The sequence below is a fragment of the Pelodiscus sinensis genome, chromosome 2 (assembly GCF_049634645.1).
Source record: "Pelodiscus sinensis isolate JC-2024 chromosome 2, ASM4963464v1, whole genome shotgun sequence".
Lineage (NCBI taxonomy): Eukaryota > Metazoa > Chordata > Testudines > Trionychidae > Pelodiscus > Pelodiscus sinensis.
This window is the reverse complement of record NC_134712.1, coordinates 254,624,914-254,648,605: the sequence shown is the minus strand read 5'-3', so window position 1 is coordinate 254,648,605 and position 23,692 is coordinate 254,624,914. Positions and strand designations below refer to the sequence as shown.

Here is a 23,692-nt window from a genome sequence, read left to right as displayed (position 1 = left end):
AGAAGCTGGTTCACCTCTAGAAAGTGCTTATAACAAAGGGGTGTGGCCTCTTTTTAAGACTGACAGCAGGGGAGAGCCTGACGCCCCCTGATGGGTGGAATCTGGAAGGACTTTGCCAGCCTGCTGGAAGTGGAAGGGCGGGGCCAAACCAAGAACAAGAAGTATAAAAGGGGAGCGCTGCAGCTCAGTTGGGCAGCAGCCAGTGGAGGAGCCAGACCCGACCCATCTGGTCCTCAGACCCCTTGTGGGGCTGAGGCCACAGGTTTCCAGCCCACTGCAGGAGTTGGAGGCCACAGAGGATGCCAATCGTCTGGAGGAGACTGCACCAGGATTGGGACCATGCAGCATGCCAGATGCAGAAGAATTCCTGGGACTGCCACTTGCCAGATATCCGGAGGAGATGGAATAGGGCTAGTGGATTCAGCTACAGATGCAGCCCCTGGGAACCAGGCTACCATCGGTTAGGTGTGTTTCTGGAGGTGGGGTCAGTGTGTTGCGGTGGGATCCCTGCTGACCCAATATCAGACTGGGCTGCTGCTGGTAGGGCCCTGATCTGGGTGGTGGTGGAGTTGTGCAGACACATATCCCTGAATGCCACTAGACTCCTGGAGTGGCAGTACTCCCCCTCTGTAGGTTAGAAAGCCTGCCTGCCGACTACGCAGCCCCCATGCTTGAGCAGCCTAGACTGTGTGTGGATACTCCCTCCTCCCCCCGCCCCCAGGCCTGAGCATCGTAGACGACCAATTCCTAGAGACCTGCAGGGATAAAAAAATAGACATCTGCATCTGCAAAAATGATCCATAGATATAAAGTAGAGACCTGCAAGTTTTCAGGGCTCTAGATACAAAATTTGTATTCACAGCCACATCTGTATCCACAAAAATGAGCCGTGGATATCCCCATTCCAGGGATGCCGATATCCATGGATATCCACAGAGTTCTACTAATTCTCTCTTGTTTACCTTTCGGAAACAACCAGAGCAAAGGGGCGTGGCCTCCCTTGGAGACTGACAGTGGGGAAGAGCCACTCCCGCCTACCACCTACCATGCTCCATTCAGGCACTGTCTGTAAGTCTACTGCTGTCTTTACCGCTGTACGGCCACCATTCATCTCACGCTGTAGAACTCAGATTCTAAGGATAATCGTTTGCAGGCAGCGAGTGTGTAACACAAGGAGAATGTGGGTCTTTTGCTACTGTGTTCAAACTTGGCTGGTGACCTAAATTGGTTTACTTATGATAGGTTCCCAGCCCCAAAAGAGCAAGCGTGTTTAAGTATGCACCTAAAGCATGTCCACTTTTATCCACCTGGGTTCCCCAAACTCATTTTTTCTCCCATGAGCTATAATGGTTTGTACCTGATCTCAGACTCAATGGGCCCAGGGGGACCTTCTGGCCTTGGAATCTATGGACATGATGACTTACCTGTAAGTCTATATATGACCAAAATTAGCATTTACCTTTGGTTGACATAAATTAGATAGGTGCACATTTAAAAACTCACATTGCCCTGACAGAAGACAAAGGGCACTTTGAGATGTTTAGCATTTTTGAAAATCAGGCTGCTGAGTTGGGTAATTTAGGAAGGATTCAGGTGATTAACATTGAGGCCCTTAAAATCGTTAGATGTTATAAATTAGTGTCATTTCAGTCAGGTTAGGCTAAAGAACATAGGATTAATCACTCTCTCAGGGGCTAATCCAAAAGATTGGAACAAATTCCCACATGAATTCAGGACCACATACTTATCCCCTGCCACCTACAAAGCAAGGGAAAGAACCCCAAATAGTCATGTTCCACACCTGGAGATGATTAACAAATTGCATCCTAGTTAGAGGAGCCAAACCTAAGCCTTATAAATAGACTCAGGGAGTTCAGTTGTGGGGTGCTTGCAGAGGGACGGGTCTCTCTGGTAGAGAAAAGCCATGGGATACGGTTTGACTAGCAGGAAACAGAGGAAGAACTCTATAAGATCAGGTTAGGCCCTTACAGAGGAAGCCCTGAGGATAGGCCATCAAGGGAACTACACTGGAAGGGGCAGAAAAGGGGTTTTGTTTTGGAGATGTGTTTGAACTTTCATTTGGACCTGTTCATGTTGTCTCAGAAGGGGGGTAGACTTCCGTGTGACTTGGCTGGAGGGCCAGGCCCACAATGCCCAGAGGGGAGTTGGAGGAAGTCAAAGGCTGGGAAAGGCCATTGCAGGGCCATGGGGGTGCCAGAGATGAGACCCCATGTAGCGCTGCAGAGACTAAGGAGTTCTGTCTAGGAAGGAGCATGGCGGAAAGGGATCTAGGGGTCATAGTGGACCACAAGTTGAATATGAGTCAACAGTGTGATGCTGTTGCAAAAAAAGCAAATATGATTCTAGGTTGTATCAACAGGTGTGTTGTAAGCAAAACTCGTGAAGTCATTCTGCCGCTCTACTCTGCGCTAGTTAGGCCTCAGCTGGAGTACTGTGTCCAGTTCTGGGCGCCACATTTCAAGAAAGATGTGGAGAAATTGGAAAGGGTACAGAGAAGAGCGACAAGAATGATTAAAGGTTTAGAGAACATGACCTATGAAGCCAGGCTTCATGAACTGGGCTTGTTTAGTTTGGAAAAAAGAAGATTAAGGGGGGACATGATAGCTGTTTTCAAATATCTAAAAGGGTGTCACAAGGAGGAAGGAGAAAATTTGTTCCTCTTGGTTTCTGAGGACAGGACAAGGAGTAATGGGCTTAAAGTGCAGCAGGGGAGGTTTAGATTGGACATTAGGAAAAAATTCCTAACTGTCAGGGTGGTCAAATATTGGAATAAATTGCCAAGGGAGGTGGTGGAATCTCCCTCTCTGGAGATATTTAAGAACAGGTTGGATAGACATCTGTCAGGGATGGTGTAGACGGAGCTTGGTCCTGCCTTGAGGGCGGGGGGCTGGACTCGATGACCTCTTGAGGTCCCTTCCAGTCCTATTATTCTATGATTCTATGATTGATTCTATGATTCCCACAAGGTGAGCCACAAGCCATCACAAAACTCACCATCTTCTACTGCACATAGAAGGGATCTCCTTTGAACGGCCTCATTCCCACTGCTCAGTGTTTACTTTTTCTTCCCTTCCCCAAAACCTCCAAACTCTACTGTGAGGAGCTGGACTAGGCCATGAAGTGCCCTGTTGGCGGCCATGTGGTCCTGCCATATCCCATCCCAGAAAAAGGGCAATAGAAAAGTCCTTCCAGCAGCCTAGGCTGCCTTGAGGGGAAACAGCCAATCAGGGGCCAGGAAGGCCATATAAAAGAAGCTGTAGGTCAGAGCAGCAGTTAGCTGCTGTGTGGCGCTCAAGGAGTGAAGACGGGGTGACTAGCTGGCTGGAAAAGTAGTGGTTCCACAGACAGCTCAGTGTGGAGAGCTCACACCGAGCAGCACAGATCCCTGAGGAAACGGTGAAGATGGAGCAAGACCACGGGGAAGTGGCTCAGATCATTAGAGCAACAGTGGGATAGACACAACAGACAACTGCTGTCTACAGCAGTGTCTTTTAAACCAGTGTGCTGTGAGGCAGTCAGAGGTGTGCTGTGGAGAACAGAGTTCAAAATGGCCACCCTTAAAGGGGCAGCTCCCCCCCCACTTTTTTTTTGTGCTCACCAAAAAATCCTTGGTGTTCCGCATAAAAAAATTATTGTTCGGTGTTCTTCGGTCTTAAAAAGTTTAAGAAACGCTGATCTACAGGGTCCTTGAGCTGGGGCCCTGAGTAGAGGATGGGGTCAGGTCCTTCCCAACACTCCATTAACCATTGGGGGAAGTGACCTGGATCTTGAGGCATCCTGGTGTGTGTGTGTGTGAGGTTGGGGGGTGGAGGATTGGGTCGTGACTCAGCCAAAGGGCTGGAACCAGAGGGGTTCAGAGAGGGCAAAAATGTTCCCTCCAGGAAGGAAGCCCTGTGGGTGCCGCTCTATCCCAGAGTGAGATCAAACTGAGAGGCATTCCAGAGGGCCTTGAGAGAAGCCCTGTTGGACTTGTACCCAGGAAAGGATTTGTTTTATTTTGCACCCAGACTGCGTGAGACTAGGCTGGAGGGGGGGAGTCGCTGAAGAGCCTCCAGAAACAGAGAATGCAGGCCACACCCCCGTGGCCACCAGGGGGCACTCAGGAGAGGCGAGTGCAACCCAGTTATACCTACCAAAACAAAGCACACCACAGCACATGTAAATTTGTGAAGTGGCCCCGGGCTGCACTGGAAGGGGCGGGGCCTGAAGCAGAGTGGGCAGGGCCAGGTTGCTTCCCTGTTTTCCCACCCACAGACCATGGTGATCTGTGGGTGGGGGAGTGCGTCAAGTCTTTACCCTCCCAGAGGTTCGCCCTAGGCGACTTTGCGCCCCATGGACAATCAGGGTTTGGGGGCGGGGGAGTGCGCGAAGTCTCCTGCTCTGTCTGGAGAGCGTGGCACTTCTAAGCAGTGTGGAGGAAACTTTGTGCACTCCCCCGCCCCCAAGCCCTGATTGGCCTGGGGGCGGGGGAGTGGCAGGGCCTCTGAGGGCCGGATCAACCCACTTGGCAGGCCGGATCCGGCCCACAGGGCCCCTTTTGCCCACCCCTGCCTTAGGGAGAGGATGAGAGAAAGAGAATGACCTCACGCCTCACCTTGGCTTGGACTTATTGTATAGCATGCACCTGATGTTGGTAACAGTGCTTAGGCAATGTCTATGGTTCATGGAAAATCGACGCTGCCATGTTTCGATCTTCTAGGGTTCGATTTAGCAGTTGTAATACAGACCCGCTAAACTGAGCTTAAAGAGCTCTCCTGTTGGCGCTCGTATTCCCACTCCTCACAAGGAGAAAAGGAAGCAGATGGAAGCGTTTACTCCCATCAACCTCCCGCCGTATGGATGGGGATTTCAGATACGTCGACTTCAGCTACATAATTTACACAGCTGGCGTTGCATATCTTATTTCGACTTCCCATGTAGGGTAGACCAGGCCTTAACGGCCTACTGGAAGGTATTCATATACTAGGGTGAGGTGGGTGATATAAGAACCTACAGTGAACATCTGTTGATCGTTTAGATGGCCCTCATCAACAGAGCATGAGAAAACCTCACCTCATAATAAGAACAATCAACAAAGCTTTCTGTCTCTCTTCTGAGCCTTAGAAATAGTTCATTTCCCATTTGAAGGGGAACGGTAATTTCTGTTCCAATGCTATTCATGTTTTTTTGAACTGAGCACCATGTAGGAAATTATTAAAATTCAATCATCCATTCTCTGCTCTCTGGAGGGTCGGGGGCAGAATGAGGCTCCCTTCACCCATAAAATAACCTATTCTATCTTCTGGAAGCAGAAAGATCTTTGCCCAGAAGAACTAATAATCTCTGGGAGTTTTAATGTGATTTTGAAATATCTCCTTCTTCCTGAAAAAATGAAACTGTTCCATGTAATAGCAGGTGAGCTCAGACTGTGAGAACAACTTCAGACATTCTTCTCCTCCTTACTATTGTCACAGATTTCAAACTACATTTCAAGATGGCCACCTGAGTCTTTATTTCTTCCTCAGAGAAGTCCCTTCCAAGTTGGAGACCTTAGCTCCTCTTCCTGCCACAGAGCTGTACCTTTCAATATGGCCATCTGGGTCCTTCCAGTATGAGTGCTCGATTTCCACAAGCATTTGTACCAATATAGATCTTCTGCAGGAACTTCTAGGGCCACCACATTTGCTAGGCAGCTTCCTCTTATTTTAACTTAAAGCAAGGCCAGGGATTGGTTGTGCCAGGAAAATGGGATGTACCTGGAATCACAGAATCCCAGGATTGGAAGTGACCTCAGGAGTCATCGAGTCCAGCTTCCTACTCAAAGCAGGACCAACCCTAACTCAATCATCCCAGCCAGGGCTTGGTCAAGCTGGGTCTTCCAAATCTCTAGGGATGGAGATTCCACCCCCTCCCTAGGGAACCCATCCCAGTGTTTCACCTCCTTCCTAGGGAAATAGTGTTTCCTAATATCCAACCTAGACCTCCCCCACTGCAACCTGAGACCATTGCTCCTCATTCTGGCATTCTGAAATGTGATAGTTTTGCGACACATGAAAAGGGAAGGAGGACATAGCGGAAGGGTGTGATCCTCACACTTGCCACTGGGGGCAGTGAGCGCAGGGGGGAGCTATCCTGCAGAGTGATCACGGGGGCAGTCACACCATCAGGAGAGTGGCCAGCTAGGGATGGGGCTCCACCCTCTTGCCTGCCACTGGTAGGTGGCCTCCCTGCCTAATCTCCCCCTCACTTTCTCACTCCCCCCCTCACCTTTGGGCACTCCAATGGGGCCGGCCAGCCCAGCCCCGGCAGCCCTCCAGAGGACCCACTTCACTGGCTTAGGACAAGAGTTGAAAGGCGGTTGCCAATCCTGCTGGGTTTGGGAGTTGTTGGCAATCATTTTTATCGCACCTAGTACACCTGCTGCACACAGAACATTTTTTACAGGCCTCTGTTCGCTGCACTGCTCCTGTCTACTGGAGAAATAATGCGCCTTGTAAAAGCTAACTGCTGTGCAAATAAACACCTGTTAGATCACAGTGGCTCCCGTCAGAGGCTCTCTTCCAAAAAAACACCCAAAGAAAACATTGAAAAGCAGGGGAAACTACCTTGAAAAACATACCATGCACGTTGTTTATTTTTCTACACTTCTTTTTAATGAGGTAATAAGCACATTAACAGATAAAGTTTCACTGAGTAAATGGATTTGCTCTTTTTTTATCCTCTAGGATTTTTCCTCTCTTGGATTCTGGGAACGTTATATCATAATTAGGCCGTGATGGTTTTCTGTAGAAAGGGGCTAACTTGGTAATAGGTGTTAAGGATATGGGGCATGAGCTGTGATTGTGTTATGTGTATAATGTGTGTAGCAGCCTTAACCAAGTACTTTGCCTCTATAGGCTGCAGCTTCAAAAAACTCCCCCAACTTCACAGATTCCTTGATGATGGGAGATTGGCTGCCACCACCAAATAAAACAAACAAACAAACAACTCGTTCTTCTTGAATCCAGGAATAAGCACGTAGAACTTCTTCCAGCGAGGTAACCCAAGCTCTTGTACCAAAAGAGAGCTTGGAAAAAAAAAAACCTAATTTCTGATAGCTGAACACTCAGGCTACGTCTACATTGGCCCCTATTACGGAATAGGCATGCTAATGTAGCACTTGGGAAGAGGCAAATCCACGGGGTATTTAAATATCCCCCGCGGCACTTGCATTTTCATGGCCGCCGCTTTTTTCCGACTTTAACTTCTGTGCCAGGGAAGATGGAAAACCTGTCTTATGAAAGGAGACTTAAGGAGCTTGGCTTGTTTACCTTAACCAAAAGAAAGCTGAGGGGGGACATGATTGCTCTCATTAAATATATTAGAGGGATAAATACCAGGGAGGGAGAGGAATTATTGAAGCTTAATACCAATGTGGACACAAGAAAAAATGGATATAAGCTGGCTAGTAGGAAGTTTAGACTTGAGATTAGACGAAGGTTTCTAACCATTAGAGGAGTGAGGTTCTGGAACGGCCTTCCAAGGGAAGTTGTGGGGGCAAAAGATCTTTCTGGCTTCAAGATTAAACTAGATGGGTTTATGAAGGGGATGGTTTGATGAGATAACATGATCTTGGTAACTAATCGACCATCCATTATCAGTGGGAAATAGGTCAATGGAGGGATGATAGGAGTTACTATAAAGAACTTTCTGGGTGTCTGGCTGGTGAGTCTTGCCCACATGCTCAGGGTTTAGCTGATCGCCATATTTGGGGTCAGGAAGGAATTTTCCTCCAGGGTAGATTGGCAGAGACCCTGGAGGTTTTTCGCCTTCCTCTGTAGCATGGGGTACAGGTCACAGCTGGAGGATTCTCTGCATCTTGGGGTCTTCAAACTATTTGAAGACTTCAATATCTGAGATATAGGTAAGAGGATTATTCTAGGAGAGGGTGGGTGAGATTCTGTGGCCTGCACTGTGCAGGAGGTCAGATTAGATGATCATAATGGTCCCTTCTGACCTTAAAGTCTATGCCTACATCTACACTGGCATCCCTTCCGGAAAAGGGATGCTAATGTAGCACGTTGGAATAGGCGAATCCGCGGGGGATTTAAATATCCCCCGCGGTATTTGCATTAACATGGCTGCTGCTTTTTTCCGGCTTGGGGAAAAGCCGGAGAAAAGCGCCAGTCTAGACGTTATTCTCTGGAAAATAAAGCCTTTTCCGGAGGATTTCTTATTCCTACTTTCAAGGAAAAGGCTTTATTTTCCAGAGAATAACGTCTAGACTGGCGCTTTTCTCCGGCTTTTCCCCAAGCCGGAAAAAAGCGGCAGCCATGTTAACGCAAATACCGCGGGGGATATTTAAATCCCCTGCGGATTTGCCTATTCCAAAGTCTACATTAGCATCCCTTTTCCGGAAAGGGGTGCCAATGTAGACACAGCCTATGAGTCTATGAGTCTATAATGGAGCAGGTAATTAAGGAAATCATCTGTAAACACCTGGAAGGTGTCAAGGTATTAGGGAACAGCCAGCATGGATTTGTAAAGAACAAATCATGTCAAACCAATCTGATAGCTTTCTTTGATAGGATAACAAGTCTTGTGGATAAGGGAGAAGCAGTGAATGTATATACCTAGACTTTAGTAAGGCGTTTGATACGGTCTCACATGATATTCTTATCAATAAACTAGGCAAATACAACTTAGATGGGGCTACTGTAAGCTGGGTGCATAACTGGCTGGATAACCATCCTCAAAGAGTAGTTATTAATGGAACACAATCCTGTTGGAAAGGCAGAACAAGTCAAGGGATATAATAAACTAGCAAGGTGCACAATGCAGGGTGAGCACATATCACATGAGTTCCACCATTTTTCTCTTGGGGGTGCGCTAGAAGGGGATTTATGTCAATGTGAAGCTGGCATAAGTAAGATCAGATTCTAGCTTGTAAAGGAGTCAGACAGCGTTCCTTCAGAAGCAGAGGTGGCCTGGATGTAGGGTTAGTCCAGGCGGCTTTTAGCTCAGAGGGTAGAGGCTCCTATACTAAGCTACCACAGTACCTGGTTCAAATCTCCCTGGTGGTAGTTACACCTGCTTATGCTGTATCCCCATCCCCATGATAACAAATTCCCAGACCCTTCATTTCACTCTTTATACCCCACCATTTATACAATGAGAGCAGAAATCAACAGGATGCCCTTGTAGCCAAGAATGCTAATGGCATATTGGGATGGATTAGGAGGAGCATTGCCAGCAGATCCAGAGAAGTGATTATTTCTCTGCTAGGCACTGGGAAGGCCACATCTGGAGTGTTGCCTCCAGTTCTGGGCCCAACGCTATAGAAAGGATGTGGACACATTGGAGAGGGTCCAGTGGGGGCAACCAAAATGATGAGGGGGCTGAAACACATGACCTACGAGGAGAGGCTGAGTGATTTGGGCTTATTTAGTCTGCAGAAAAGAAGAGTGAGGGGGGATTTGAGAGCAGCCTTCAACTTCCTGAAGGTGGGTTCCAAAGAGGATGGAGAGAGGCTGTTCTCAGTGGTGGTAGATGGCAGAATGAGGAGCAATGGTCTCAAGTTACAGTGGGGGAGGTCTAGGTTGGATATTAGGAAATTCTATTTCCCTAGGAGGGTGGGGAAGCACTGGAATGGGTTCCCTAGGAAGGGGGTGGAATCTTCGTCCCTAGAGGGTTTTAAGTCCCAGCTTGGCAAAGTCCTGGCTGGGATGATTGAGTTGGGGTTGGTCCTGCTTTGGGTAGGGGGCTGGATTTGATGACTCCTATGGTCTCTTCCAGCCCTAGGATTTTGTGAGAAGGAAAAGGCAGAGAAAGGAAAAAGTGCAACACCCTTTGGGAGGTTAGCGGTTCGAGACAGCACTTCAGTGGACTGCTCCTGAAGCTACTGCTGAGGGGACGTGCTCCGGAAAACCAAACGGACCAGAGGGGAGGTTGCTTTCCGCTCTGGATTTCTGCGGCTCTGAAGTTAGGGCCAAGGAATCTGCCCTGGCCCACACTTCACAGGAAGCATTTGCTCGTGCTTTGATAAGGACACTCAATTAAAGAAGCTACCCCAGTGGAAAACGTGCTTCCCTGGATGCTGTGAGAAAGCTCAGTGGAGTTCATCCCCCCTTGGCAGAGTGAAGCACAATCTCTTCGCAGAGCCAAATGGTGGCAAGAGAGGTCATGAGACCTTGGTGGCATTTTCGTCCTTTGGGAGCACAGGCACCATCTAATTAGTTTTCCCTCTTCTTCCCATAGACTAAATAGAACTGATAGACAAGTCTCCAAAATTGCGAGTTCCATGAACTCAAACTATTTCGTGGGGCTGGGTTGTGTCTAGCTTGGACAGGCGACGCTTGGAACATTTTGTTCTCAAATGTATCATCCGGACATTTCTATCATTGTTGATAATACAAAAGTGTAAACATGTTGATGATGTGGTATTAAACATCAGAGGGGAAAGAATAAAGTCAAAATGGCTTGAGAAGGTTGGAATGGAATCGGTCATTTTGTAAAATAAATAAATAAAGTAAAATAATAATTCCACGATTTTTTACTTTGTTCCTATTTAGGGTGGAACCGAGTTTCAAAATCCCTGTGTCAGGATGGAAAGTCTATTATTTGATGGACTCTAATACCGGACCTCAACCTGTCATCCAAGAGGTGGACAAGGTGGGTACCTTGTATTCTCGTTGATGGAGTTTGTTGGCTAGACATCACTTTGGGCATCGTTTGGGGGAGAAAAAAAATGCAGCTAACAAGATACCGACCTTCAACACTTGGCTTGAATGTTGACTGTTACAGCTTTGGATATTTGTCCAGTAAGGCCCAGATCCTCACAGGTATCGAGGTGCCTATCTTCCACTGAAACCTATGGGAGATAGGCTCCTAAATACCTTTGAGAATCTGGGAGGAAGTGCTTTGAGCCAGGGACTGAGTCTTCCTCTTACAGTCGAACCTCAGAGCACGTCGGGAGTGGAGGTTGTTCGTCGCTGAGCAATGCGCCATAACTCTTAAGACATTATGGACTTAGCTACGGGGTGCGCGTGCTGAGGCTCACGTCTTCAGCTCCTGGGGGAGGCCTGGGGCAGAAACCAGAGCTTTCTTTGTTGCTTAAAACCCACCCCCTGGTGCCCTTTGCTGGACTGAAGCCATGAGCAGACCCACAAGACTGAAACCCCAGCGCTCCTCCCAGGGCTGGCTTTACCATGAGGGAAACTGAGGCGGCCGCCTCAGGTGCCAGACTGTGGCGGGGGCGCCACTAGTTCACACTTTTTGAACAAGGCATTTTAAGTTGTTAGTTCTCCTTTATTGAGGTAGGTAGCAGAGCAGTCCCATGAGAGGAGTAGAACAGGAAGAAGGCAGAATTGAAACCTTCCAAAGTTTCGGCCCAAGCTAGGGGCTATGGGAGCCTCCTTTGAGCTCCCTGCCTCAGGTGACAAAATGTTGTGGGCCAGCTCTGGCTCCTCCCAGCTAAAGTTCTGTGCCCCGGTGCTCCTGTGGGTCAGAAGCACTTGGCCCCCCGCCCCCATGCCCAAAGCTCCCCCAGTGTTGTGGATGCAGCCCGAAGCAATGTCCTCAGCCCCAGGGCTAACGCTCATGGGTTGATGAGATAATATGATCTTGGTAACTAATTGACCAATCATTTTCAGTGGGAAATAGGTCAATGGAGGGATGATAGGAGTTACTATAGAGAACTTTCTGGGTGTCTGGCTGGTGAGTCTTGCCCACATGCTCAGGGTTTAGCTGATCGCCATATTTGGGGTCGGGAAGGAATTTTCCTCCAGGGTAGCATGGGGTACAGGTCACAGCTGGAGGATTCTCTGCATCTTGGGGCCTTCAAAGTATTTGAAGGCTTCAATATTGGAGATATAGGTGAGAGGATTATTCTAGGAGGGGTGGGTGAGATTCTGTGGCCTGCACTGTGCAGGGGGCCAGACTAGATTATCATAATGGTCCCTTCTGACCTTAAAGTCTATGAGTCTATGAGTCATGACAATACAATATTTGCTGGGGGGATGGGTTTCTACCGGTTGTCCAGTTGGTCCATAACTCTGGTGTTTGTACCTCTGAGGCTGCCCTGGAGGTTGTAGAACACCCGGCACAAAGGGAACCGAATCCCAGCCGGGGCATGAGAGCAATACCAATATTGAACACTAAGAACTACAGTGTTATTGGCCTGGGTCATGGTGCTGTCCAGAAGGACAGGTTCTGTAGGACAAGAACGCAGCTTGTCCTATGTACCCACGCAGGGAAATAAATGAAGGCAAGGCGATTGCAGGGAAGCAAGCCTGGGCTACCCCCATCCTGGGTCAGCAAAGGGAAGAGGAGCAGCCTTTGTTGGGAATGCTCGTTCCCCTTCCACATATATTTGGGTGGGCCAGGGCTGGTAGTGAGCAAAGTCTTCTCTCTGGCCCAATTGGGCAACACAGCTGAGCTGGTAGGAAGGTGGAGGAGTTATTCTTCATTCTCCTCAGAACAAGGGGGAAGCTCAGGACCAAACCGTGGTTGAGTCTTTTCCTCCCCCGGGGCAGTGAGCACAGGGCTGGCCTTACCATGAGGCGAATTGAAGCGGCTGCCTCAGGTGCCAGACTCTGTGTGTGTGTGTGGGGGGGGAGGGGGGGGGGTGCCAGTAGGACCCAGAGTGTAGAAAATCGTGTCTGCTGCTGTTAATTCTCCTTTATTGAGGTAGGTAGCAGAGCAGTCCCATGAGAGGAGGAGAACAGGAAGAAGGCAGAATTGAGACCTTTCAAAGTTTTGGCCCAAGGGAGGGGGTACGGGGGCGTCATTTGAGCTCCCCGCCTCAGGTGCCAAAATGTTGTAGGCCGGCCCTGAGCGTGCAACCCTGACGCCCAGAGAAGGGTAAATCCGCACGCTGGCCATTCATGCATTGAAACGTGGCGTACGAAACACAGGGACTGACACGAGAGGCCAGGCCACAGATAGAGCGGCAACAGCCCTTCAAGAAGTGTCCCCTATAATCCACCTGCGATGAGATCACGGCCCTGGGATACTGGCAGAGTCGCTTGAGGAAGATGCTGCGCCAGTAAGTGGCGGATTCGCTTGAGGAAGATGCAGCGCTGTCTCCGTGGGTAACAGGACACGACTCATTGCCACGGCTGGTCACGCTGGAAATTAGCAGCGCTCAGGGCCGGAGCACCCCCTTCTGGCTGGTGTCATGCCTGCTGTTCCCTGTTTTCTGCTAATGGCGCCGTCACCTGGCGTTAGAACCTGCATCTCTTCCAGACCCAATGCCCTTCCCTCTGGTTACCCCCACACTCTGGGGTCCTCCCTGTCAGGGAACCCCCAGCCTCCCCTACCCACCTTGCCTCAATGACCCACTGCCAGTTTTCACCTAGCCCCTAACCTCAGGGGCAAACTGCTGTCTGACATGGCCACTCCTCACAGGCAAGGTGTGGACCTGCTGGCTGCCTCCCTGCAGCCCTAGTACCCCTCAGGCCCCAGTCACTGGGCCTCAGCCTGGAGCTCCCCTACCTCACGCTGCCTTTCCTCAGCATTGCTCTGTCTGTGCTGAGTAGTGATAGAAATGTAGCCGTGTTAGTCTGGGGTAGCTGAAGCAAAATGCAGGACAATGTAGCACTTTAAAGACTAACAAGATGGTTTATTAGGTGATGAGCTTTCGTGGGCCAGACCCACTTCCTCAGATCAAATAGTGGAAGGAAATAGTCACAACCATATATACCAAAGGAAACAATTTAAAAAAATGAACACATATGAAAAGGACAAATCACATTACAGAACAGGACGGGGATGCGGGGGGGGGGGGGGGGGGAAGGAAGGAAGGTAAGTGTCTGTGAATTGATGATGTTAGAGGTGGGGAGAGTGGGATGTCTGTGAGCTAATGGTATTAGAGGTGATAATTGGGGAAGCTATCTTGGTAATGGGTAAGATAGTTTGAGTATTTGTTCATTCCTTCCCGGAGAGTGTCAAATTTTAACATGAATGACAGTTCAGAGGTTTCATGTTATTTGTCCTTTTCATATGTGTTCATTTTTTTAAATTGTATCCTTTGGTATATATGGTTGTGACTATTTTCTTCCACTATTTGTGCTGAGTAGGCAGCTAGATCCCTTTCCCTTCAGGGCTGGAGAGGGAATGAGCTTAGCTGGGCCAGCCATCTCCTTTATACAGCCCTCCTTGGCTCTGATTGGCTGCTGCAGGGTTGCTCATGATTGGCCCCTCTCCCAGAGCTGTTTTAACCCTTTTTATGCCTGGACCACCCCGCTACACCGTGTTAGACCATAATGCACATTCATGTGAGTTCTGCTTTACCTTTATACATGCGTGCAAACAGCCCTCCACAGCATGTTGCCGTTGTTCCGAAAAAACGTCAATTATGTCCACCCTGCCATCGCATTCTTCCGAAAGAAAATTGAAAGAACAGAGGGTTTTTTCCAACACTGGTAATCCTCATTCTACGAGAAAGAATCCTATTTCCGAAAGAGCTCTTTCAGAAAAAGGCACGTGTGGATGGGGAGGAGGGAGTTCTTTCACAAGAAGAGGAAAGAGGAAAAAGCACAGGTGCCCCGGTGGCCACTCCGTCCATAGTAATCACAGCTTATATGCAAGAGAACATCCATTCAGTGTGGATGCTATCTTTCAAAAAAGCAGATCACTTTTTTCCGATGCACTTTTGGGCTATGTCTACATTGGCCCCTTTTCCGGAAGGGGCATGTTAATTTCACGAGTCGTAATAGGGAAATCCGCGGGGGATTTAAATATCCCCCGCGGCATTTAAATAAAAATGTCCGCCGCTTTTTTCCGGCTTTTAGAAAAGCCAGAAAAGAGCGTCTACACTGGCCCCGATCCTCCGGAAAAAGCGCCCTTCAAAGTAGGAATAAGATCCTCCGGAAAAGGGCGCTTTTTCCGGAGGATCGGGGCCAGTGTAGACGCTCTTTTCCGGCTTTTCTAAAAGCCGGAAAAAAGCGGCGGACATTTTTATTTAAATGCCGCGGGGGATATTTAAATCCCCCGCGGATTTCCCTATTACAACTCGTGAAATTAACATGCCCCTTCCGGAAAAGGGGCCAATGTAGACGTAGCCTTGTAGTGTGGACGCTTTCTTTCGGAAGAAGTTTTTCCGGAAGATCTCTTCCTGAAAAGCTTCTTATGAAAAAAGCCTGCAGTCTAGACATAGCCTAACTCGGCTACCCCCTGAAGCTCTTTATCGTGTCTCTGTGCCATAACTTGGGATTTTATTTTTATTGGCCAAGTGGCTTATGTGCAGGGGTGGATTTAGGGCAGGGCGAGCGGGGCGGCCGCCCCGGGCCCCGCGCTTCAAGAAGCCCCATGCATGCGCCATGGCAAAGGGGGGCCCCACGAAATTATGCTGCCCTGGGCCCCGCAAAATGGTCATCTGCCCCTGCTTATATGCACGCTACATCTGGCTTTTTCATGCAACTTGTATTTTTTCTTTCGTTCCTGCCCAGGTGTTTTCACCCCATTTTTAAAAATGTCAATATTTCCTTCACTTAGGAAAGTGGAAAGTCATCCCACTGATAAATTGCTGGCCTGTAAGTGCTTTCCAGCAGCGTTAATTACAATTCTCGTTTTCTCTGTTTTCTTTCCAGTTTGAGACATACCACTTATTGTATCGATCATAAACACAATCCATCCCTTTGTTTCTATGTCAACCACCTTTCATCCTGCTGTCACTTGTGACTCCCTCCCTATTGATTTGCTGCTGGCTCGTCCCTTTCCCTATATCAGATTGTCTTTTTTCCATTACCACCCTTCCACTTTTATTCCCCTTCAGATCTCTCTGAGCAACCTCTACCTCTATTGCCTTTTACATTTCAGCAACTTGCTTTTCCTCCGTTCATCTTTCATATGCTGAGCTGCGTTTTCCAGGGCTTTTCCTCTGCCCCTTCCTCGCAGATTTCATACGAATGGCCAGCCCCATGTTTCTGCACTGTGTTTTGCCTTTGCAATTATTTGCTACGTGATCCACTTTTTTGGCATCTGTAGCATCTTCGAGGCATTGGAATATTGGACTTAGTCCAGATCATCTGATACCCTGAAGTTACTCGATCTGGCAGCAACCTTCCCTTAAGCCATTGAGAACTTGCTATTAGCGGTTAACACATCATCTTCACCTCCACCTTGCTTTATTTCCTCTTCTGATATTTCATTGGCACACCATGTACTGCCCCTCCTGCTCTGTAAGGAAACATAGAATCATTGGGCTGGAAGAGACCTCAGGAGTCATCGAGTCCAACCCCCTGCTCAAAGCAGGACCAATCCCAACTCAATCATCCAAGTCAGGGCTTTGTCAAGCCGGGACTTCACACCTCTAGGAATGGAGATTCCACCCCCTCCCTAGGGAACCCATCCCACTGCTTCCCCACCCTCCTAGGGAAATAGTTTTTCCTAATATTCCACCTAGACCTCCCCCACTGCAACTTTAGATAGGGCCACGATAAGGTGGGTGCATAATTGGCTGGATAACTGTTAGTCAGAGAGTTGTTGTTAACGGTGCTAAATCCTGCTGGAAAGGGATAACAAGTGGAGTTCCTCAAGGGTCTGTTTTGGGACCCGTACTGTTCAATATCTTCATCAATGATGTAGATATTGGGATAGAGAGTACGCTTATTAAGTTTGCAGATGATGCCAAACTGGGTGGGGTTGCAACTTCTTTGGAGGATTGGGACATAATTCAGAATGACCTTAGCAAGTTAGAGAAATGCTCAGAGGTAAACAGGATGAAGTTTAATAAAGAGAAATGCAAAGTGCTCCATACATACAAGATGGGAAGCGACTGTCTAGGAAGGAGCATGGCGGAAAGGGATCTAGGGGTCATAGTGGACCACAAGTTGAATATGAGTCAACAGTGTGACACTGCTGCAAAAAAAGCAAATATGATTCTAGGTTGTATCAACAGGTGTGTTGTAAGCAAAACTCGTGAAGTCATTCTGCCGCTCTACTCTGCACTAGTTAGGCCTCAGCTGGAGCACTGTGTCCAGTTCTGGGCGCCACATTTCAAGAAAGATGTGGAGAAATTGGAAAGGATACAGAGAAGAGCAACAAGAATGATTAAAGGTTTAGAGAACATGACCTATGAAGCCAGGCTTCATGAACTGGGCTTGTTTAGTTTGGAAAAAAGAAGATTAAGGGGGGACATGATAGCGGTTTTCAAATATCTAAAAGGGTGTCACAAGGAGGAAGGAGAAAATGTGTTCCTCTTGGTTTCTGAGGACAGGACAAGGAGTAATGGGCTTAAAGTGCAGCAGGGGAGGTTTAGATTGGACATTAGGAAAAAATTCCTAACTGTCAGGGTGGTGAAATATTGGAATAAATTGCCAAGGGAGGTGGTGGAATCTCCCTCTCTGGAGATATTTAAGAACAGGTTAGATAGACATCTGTCAGGGATGGTGTAGACGGAGCTTGGTCCTGCCTTGAGGGCGGGGGGCTGGACTCGATGACCTCTCGAGGTCCCTTCCAGTCCTATGATTCTATGATTCTATGAAAATCAGCTCCCCAGCCTACTCTATCCCTCCTACCCCCTTCTCTATCAGGTTTCTCCCTTTATGTTGCCCACGCAGCTACTCCCCCAGCTGGGCTCCATCATGAGTTGGGCCTGGCCCACTCCCCAGGTGCCTTAACTGAGCTCTCCAGCTTCAGTTAACCCTTCATCGCCTTCATCAGTTAACCCTTAATCAGTGAACGTTGTTATTAGCTGAAACCAAAGGGCTAGTTTTCATGTACCACTCAGAGCCGAAGGACAAAGAGGAATATGTTCCCAGCTGCACAGTTCCTGGCTGTGACTACGCATACTCCTGTCCTGAATAGTTCTCTCCTCACCTCTGTGGCTGCCTGCTGTGCTCCTTGGGATCTGCTTTGCAGCTTGCACCGGTCACAGGAGCCCTTCCACAACAAGCCAGGGCCTTAGAAATATTACACCTTGGCTACGTCTAGACTGGCATGATTTTCCGCAAATGCTTTTAATGGAAAAGTTTTCCGTTAAAAGCATTTTCGGAACAGAGCGTCTAGATTGGCACGGACACTTTTCCGCAAAAGCACTTTTTGCAGAAAAGCGTCCGTGCCAATCTAGATGCGCTTTTCCGCAAAAAAGCCCCGATCGCCATTTTCGCGATTGGGGCTTTTTTGTGGAAAACAAATTTCAGCTGTCTACACTGGCCCTTTTGCGCAAAAGCTTTGCGCAAAAGGGAATTTGCCCGAATCTGAGCAGCATAGTATTTCCGCAAGAAGCACTGATTTCTTACAGTAGGAAGTCAGTGCTTTTGCAAAAATTCAAGCGGCCAGTGTAGACAGCTGGCAAGTTTTTCCGGAAAAGCAGCTGATTTTCCGGAAAAACTGGCCAGTCTAGACACAGCCCTTGCGATCACACTCCCACCCTGGCTGTCTTTACAGACTGCACAGTGCTTTACAAAGGTGAGTCAGCATCTTCAGCTCCATTGGACAGCTGGTAAAACTGAGACACAGAGTGAGGAAGAGGCCGGCCCAATATCCCCCAACAGGTCCATTGAAATTCAGAGCATAGAAGGGTCCATCTTTCCTCACTGCTTCCTTGGACCCTCTCATGAATGGGCCACTCCATCCCTTAACTGCAAAGAGGATATTTCACATACTGCTGCCAGCTCTTTCAGGGTACGTCCACACTGCACGCTTATTTCGGAATAAGCTATTCCAGAATAGTGATTCCGAAATAGCTTATTTCAAAATAGCATGTCTACACTGCAGGGAAGCTTCAAAATGAGTCCGAGGTCAGGTTCACTAATATAGACATGCTATCTCGATTTAGAGTCCCAGGAGGCACTGGGGAGGAATAATTTAGAATGGCCCAGGGGAGGGAGTATTTCGAAACAGAAGCAGTGGAGCGTCAACACATGCCTTATTTTGAAATAGCTCTTTTGGAAGAGGTGTTATTCCTGGTAAAATGAGCTTTACAGATTTTGGAATAAGCCGTCCATTATTTTGAAATTATTTCGCAATAACGGAATGGCTGCGTAGACATTCGCGTTGTTAGCTCGAAATAATGGTGCCGTGTAGATGCATCTTTATTGAGCTACAGCCCCCGGGAAGAATCTCATCTCTGCCACGCTTCCTTCCTAGATGTGCCCTTGCCCCCAGAGATACTCCCAGTCGTAGTATCTTGACACCAAAAGCTGGATCCGGAACCTACTTCTCGGAAATCTGTCATAGAATCATAGAACACTAGGACTGGAAGGGACCTCGAGAGGTCATCGAGTCCAGTCCCCTGCTCCCATGGCAGAACCAAATACTGTCTAGACCAACCCTGATAGACATTTATCTAACATACTCTTAAATATCTCTAGAGATGGAGATTCCACAACCTCCCTGGGCAATTTATTCCAGTGTTTGACCACCCTGACAGTTAGGAACTTTTTCCTAATGTCCAACCTAAACCTCCCTTGCTGCAGTTTAAGCCCATTGCTTCTAGTTCTATCCTCAGAGGCCAAGATGAACAAGTTTTCTCCCTCCACCTTATGACACCCTTTTAGATACCGGAAAACGGCTATCATGTCCCCCCTCAATCTTCTCTTTTCTAAACTAAACAAACCCAATTCTTTCAGCCTTCCCTCATAGCTCATGTTCTCTAGACCTTTCATCATTCTTGTTGCTCTTCTCAGGACCCTCTCCAATTTCTTCACATCTTTCTTGAAATGCGGTGCCCAGAACTGGACACAATATTCCAACTGAGGCCTAACATGTCAACAGAGTGCACATGTTCAATGCATCAGGAAGGGTAAACAGCAACAGGAAGTTGGGTTGAGTTGAGTTCTGACATGATCACAGAGGGCTTTCCGCAGGCCCCGGGTCTAGTGCCCCCTACCTGACCTAAGATCCAAGCACAATCCATCCAAAACTCACCTCATTGCTCAATGCAATGACAAAGAGTTGGTCAGAAAATGGAAGGGAAATTTGTGTATTTTTTTCATTGAATCATAGAATCATAGCATACTAGTACTGGAAGGGACCACGAGAGGTCATCAACTCCAGTCCCCTGCCCTTGTGACAGGACCAAGCACTGTCTACGCGATCCCTGACAGATGTCTATCCAACCTGTCCTTAAAAATCTCCAGAGATGGAGATTCCACAACCTCCCTAGGCAATTTATTCTAGTGTTTAATCATCCTGACAGTTAGGAAGTTTTTCCTAATATCCAACCTAAACCTTCCTTGCTGCAATTTAACTCGATGGCTTCTTCTCCTATCATCGGAGGTCAAAAAGAACAATATTTCCCCCTCCTTGTAACTCTCTTTTTGATACCTGAAAACCACTCTCATGTCCCCTCTCAGTCTTCTCTTTTCCAAACTCAACAAGCCCAATTCTTTCAGTCTTCCCTCAGCTCATGTTATCTAGATCAGTCAAGATTTTTGTTGCTCTTCTCTGGACCTTCTCCAACATGTTTCTTGAAATGTGGCACCCAGGACTGGAAAGAATACTCCAGCTGAGGCCTAATCAGCACAGAGTAGAGCAGAAGAATACATTCTCATGTCTTGCTCACCACACTGCTGTTAATGCAACCCAGATCCATGTTGGGATTTTTTTGCAACAGCATCAACCAGCTAATAGAACATCAATGCATAGAACTGAACCTAGCATCTCTGGAATTCAGGCCACGAGCCTCTATTACACAAGCTATGAAGGTAGCTGGCTCCCAGCTAAGCCTGTAGAGCAAACTCATTCTCTCTCCCTCTCCCTCTCTCCTGCTCTCTAAGGCTGTGTCTACACTGCGCCACTTATTCCGGAAAATCAGCCGCTTTTCCGGAATAAGCTGTGAGCTGTCTACACTGGCCCTTGAATTTCCGGAAAAGCAACGATGCTCTACTGTACAAAATCAGCCGCTATTCCGGAAAAACTATTCTACTCCCGCTCGGGCATAAGTCCTTATTCTGGAACACTGTTCCGGAAAAGGGCCAGTGTAGACAGCCCAGTAGTCTTTTCCGGAAAAAAGCCCCGATTGTGAAAATGGCGATCGGGGCTCTTTTCCGGAAAAGCGCATCTACATTGGCCACAGGCGCTTTTCCAGAAAAAGGAATTTTCCAGAAAAGCAGCCTGCCAATGTAGACGCTCCTTTTCCGGAAAAACTGAAAACGGAATAGTATTCCGTTTTAAGCAGTTCCGGAAATTCATGCCGGTGTAGACACAGCCAAAGTGATTTCATTGCCACTCCATGGCACAGTGTGCCCCACACAGCGGCTACGTCTAGACTGGCATGATTTTCCGGAAATGCTTTTAACGGAAAAATTTCCGTTAAAAGCATTTGCGGAAAAGAGCGTCTAGATTGGCACGGACGCTTTTCCGCAAAAGCACTTTTTGCAGAAAAGCATCCGTGCCAATCTAGACGTGCTTTTGCGCAAAAAAGCCCCGATCGCCATTTTCACGATTGGGGCTTTTTTGCGCAAAACAAATCTGAGCTGTCTACACTGGCCCTTTTGTGCAAAAGCTTTTGTGCAAAAGGACTTTTGCCCAAATGGGAGCAGCATAGTATTTCCACAAGAAGCACTGATTTCTTACACGAGATCGTCAGTGTTCTTGAGGAAATTCAAGTGGACAGTATAGACAGCTGGCAAGTTTTTCCGCAAAAGCATTTGCTTTTGCGGAAAAACTTGCCAGTCTAGACACAGCCAGCAGTTACGTGGGTTCCACTAACACCTGCTTTTATCTCAACACAGGATTCTTGCCGTGAGATCACCTTGGTTACTTGATTCCATGGCACAGTCCAACGTTATGTTCTCATTTCAGATATCATATGGCACCAATCAACTTCACTGGCTTCTGGTTAACAGATATGCCTGGAATGCATTGTCATCGTGTTACATCGAGGCATGATTTCACCGAGGGAAATGGAGGAACAAAAACCAACAAAAAGCCAAAGCTGTAGCATGATCATCATATAATGCAAAAAGGACTGTGCGTAGATTGCTTTTGGCCGGCCTGAGGTTATACTATTTCAATTAAACCCAGCTGGCGTCAGCTATATTTAGAGACATTTGGTTTTGGAGGGGTTTTTTTTTTTTAAATTGATGTGACTGAAAAGAGTTTCAGAAGAGCAAAGACGGACAAGTTCTGATTGCTATCTTCTAATGCGAGAGCGTTTCAGATGAAATGCAATGGCGAAGCATAATTAAATTGCCCCTAAATGGAAGGAAGGCTGTCGCACGGGGCCTTGAGATGGGGAATGGAATGTAGTATCTCTGAGGCATGCTGTGGTTTCGATTTGCAACCGTAACATGATTACCTGTCCCATTCTGCTTCCCGGTCTGGGTTAAAACAGATGTAGTTCTTCTCCAGTTCTTAGTGAACACGAGTTTATTGACTGGCCTGCCATCTGTGCAAACGGGTTGAAAAATGGGGGAAATTAAAACGTTGCCAACATGGTCAAAGTTGTTCACACTTCACAGGGTTTCAACTGGACTGGCTCCTTTCTTTTGGTGATTTTTAAATCAATGTTTTCTCTAATTGCTGTCAAATCTTGTTTGCAATTTTTCACTTTGGGTTAATGAGGGGGTCAGACAAAGGTCCATCTAGCTCAGTGTCCTTTCTGCCAACAGTGGCCAATGCCAGGTGCCCCAGAGGGAGGGAACACAACAGGTAATCCTCACGTGATCCCTCCCCTGTCACCCACCTCCAGAGAAACAGAGGCTAGGGACACCATTCCAACCCATCCTGGCTAATAGCCATTGATGGACCTAACCTCCATGAATCTATCTAGCTCTTTTTTGAACTCTGCTAAAGTCCTAGTCTTCACCACATCCTCTGGCAAGGAGTTCCACAGGTTGACTGTGTGCTGAGTGAAGAAAAACTTCCTTTTGTTTGTTTTAAATCTGCTGCCTATTAATTTCATTTGGTGCCCTCTAGTTCTTATATTGTGGGAATAAGTCAATAACTTTTCCTTATTCACTTTATATTCATACCAGTGGATACATATTTGCATGAAAACTGTTTTGAAAAGAGGAAAGTTTCTAGAAGAGGGTCAGGTTTTCCTGAACTTTTTTCATTTTTGAAAAATAAACTTCTTTGCCTGCCAAAGTTTTTGACCACTTCTCTCTCTGTCCATTATCACCACAGACTTTGAGCTTTACTTGTCACAGCAAAGTTATCTGATGTTTGGGGAAATTGTGAGTTTCCCAGCTAACAGGGTGCCTGACAAATTGAAGCAGCGTCTGCTTTTTATGAGAGAATGAGAACAGTTGCTTTGCCAGCAGTTCACATGCAAGCCTTTCCTTCTTGACAACCCAGCTGGGAGCTAGAGTGACAAGATGTGTGATTTCTAGTCTACGTGTGGCTGTTCTCATTACACATGTCATTTAAAGCAACACAGCCAGAGCAAATTACAAATTCTTAACAACTCAGAAAACCCACCAGGCAAATTGTCTCACTCATACTTGATTTTCCCCTTCGTCTTCCTTTCTTTTTTCCTATTTTTTAAAATAGTTTTCAAAGCTGGTGTATCTGGAGGAAAGTTCCAGTGTAGACCTCTGTGATTTATAGGATGTACTGCTCTTATGGCTAGCAATAGTAGCCTGTTATCTTTTCATAAAGGACAGCCACTAGGGAGTAATATGATTGAGCTACTGACAGGGTACATCTAAACTACATCCCTTTTTCGATAAAGGGATGTAAATTAGATGTATCAAAATTGGAAATGAAGCCAGGATTTGAATTTCCCGTGCTTCATTTACATAATAGCGGCCGCGTTTTTTCC

At 47.4% G+C, this 23,692-nt stretch overlaps 1 long non-coding RNA gene across 1 annotated transcript in view; it reads left to right on the top strand.

The window, feature by feature from the left end:
* The window catches only part of LOC106732468 (uncharacterized), an 85,907-nt gene extending 62,964 nt beyond the window's left edge, over window positions 1–22,943 (top strand). Inside the window, exons 3-4 of the long non-coding RNA XR_003090631.2 lie at window positions 10,551–10,650; window positions 21,730–22,943. This is a non-coding gene — a long non-coding RNA (uncharacterized LOC106732468). The remainder of the gene's footprint in view (window positions 1–10,550; window positions 10,651–21,729) is intronic.
* The last annotated feature ends 749 nt before the right edge of the window (window positions 22,944–23,692 follow it).